Below are 2201 nucleotides of genomic sequence, written 5' to 3' on the forward strand. Positions count from 1 at the left end.
AAGGTACATTTCTTACAGGCATTTTTTTCCAGACAATTCTTGGCAGCATTTACATAACCTGGTTGAAAACATTCCTGCAGCCAATTAGATGCCTGCTCTGAAATCCAAAGCTCTGATTAAAGTGATGGACCATTCCAGGACTGTAATATCTGTACAGATGGTTAATATGCATGCCTTGCTCTCCAGGGGAAAAAAGTGGCTTGTTTTTTTTTTTACAAGTACCTACAGTCTGAGCTTTCCAATGGGAAGTGCTGTTTTGTTCAGATTATTATTTGAAAGCCATCATCAGATTAGAGGAGGCAAAGGGAGATGATCAGATAATCCCTGAGGCACAAAAGGTTTTGATACAGATTTCAAGAGCGCTGTCACCTGTGGTCAGTTTTCACAGCTCAGGGTGCTTCTCTGCACTTTCATAGAACACTCAGGCTCAGTAGCTGTGCACCTCAAGAAATGTGGGGTGTTGTAGCAGTCTGTGAAAGGAAGGAGCTTCTGAGCTGGCTTCTCAAATGATGGGTGACCTACTGGTAAACCCTGATCTCACTGGGTTTGTTTAGCTTTCCTTGAAAATTAGAAAACATCCTAGAGGAACAGAGAAGAACAGCTACTGCTGCTGTGGGCCCTGAGATCTCTCTATACGTAATGTGGAAGAACAGGACCAAAAGGAAGGATTTCTGGCTGCTGGGGATATGGGTTCTATTTACAGTCTGCTGGAACTCCAATAGCAGGCTGCACAGCTCAAACAGCACAAACACTGACAGAGCACGAGTGAGAAGCAAACCCTTTTGCTCTCTGCTGGGCTGCAGTTTCCCTGGCTCTGTATCTGGTGCAAAAATACAGAACTAAAACTGTAACTGAGTTTCTTACAATGGTAGAATAGTTAAAAGTGATAGATTGGAGTGACTTTATCAGTGGAAGTTCTCAGATTGGCATTCCCTAATTCAGGATTTTAACCTTTTCCAGAGTCCTCTTTGTCAAAACCTCAGGAATCCCCAGCATTTCTCAGGCAGGAACCAGCACATGAGGAAGTAATTAATGAGAGCAGGGAAGGAAAAGAAAAAAAAAAGAATGTGCTGAATAGATGCAAAGCTGAGACTCAAATCCCTCTTTCCCCAGGCTGCCTTCTCAGTCCTCAAGATGCAGACAAAAGACATTCCAGCTCCTGACAAACAGCCTGGGGAGATGCTGAAGCATCCATCAGCCCCACGGGACATTCCTGATTTCTGCAGAGGAGCATTTGGACTGAAGGCTGGCTGATGCACAGGGGCTGTGCAGTGTAGGTGGATACCTGAACCAGCAGCAAGATTATCCTTGGTGCCACGTGAAATGATCTGGCAGGCATAGGTTGAGTGAGCATCACGTTAGAGGGGTTCTGCTTTTCAGAAAGGCCTGAGCACTAAATTTCAGCTATTTTGTGTTTGAGTGTTTCAATACAGAATACTCAGTTAATTCCCTTTGTAAAAAGTGTGTTTTTTTCTGGAAGCTGTGCACGAGTGACGGTTCTCCAAATCTCCCACTTTCCTGTAGGCTGTTTCTCCCTCGTGCTGGCATTCACCTCAAAAGATGTTTCAATTCCATTGAAAGTGCTTGTGTATGGGAACTGCTGCATCACGGCCTGAAGCTCTGATTGATCACCTGAGGCGAGCTGTGAGTCAGCCAGAGGAGCACAGGTGAAGGCAATTCACCTGTCCTAGACTTATTTAAGAGCTGGCTACCAGTGGGGAAGGATCTCACCTGAAGATCCTTTCTTCTGGTGCTTTCTGTAGGTGAGCCTAGCATACAGGTAAACCTTCTATTTATTCTCCTTATTATCATGGTCTACTTCGCCTAACTCTCGTTTATTTTGTGATTATAACATCTTAATATCCATTGATTATACAGTTTGTAAAGAGTAACTTCAAAAACATAGCTGTTTTGGATAAATCATAACCTTACAGGATGCTGTGCCTCTGTATCCCCATCTGCAGATTGTGGAGACATTCTGCTATTTCCCAGCAGTACCACAAAGCTCCTTTGATTAACATTTGTAAAACTGTTCCTGAGTCTTAGATGGGAATTGCTGCTGAAGCATTAATTGTTATGATTTTTGCTTATTCTCCAGATGCCTGAAACATAGAACTTGGCAGAAATCCAGAGGAAGCATCCTTCTGAGCTCAGATAAGGGACAAGCCAACCTGGCAGCTGGGCTGCTGGTGCAGGCAAGA

This window comes from Lagopus muta, chromosome 21, assembly GCF_023343835.1.
Source record: "Lagopus muta isolate bLagMut1 chromosome 21, bLagMut1 primary, whole genome shotgun sequence".
NCBI lineage: Eukaryota > Metazoa > Chordata > Aves > Galliformes > Phasianidae > Lagopus > Lagopus muta.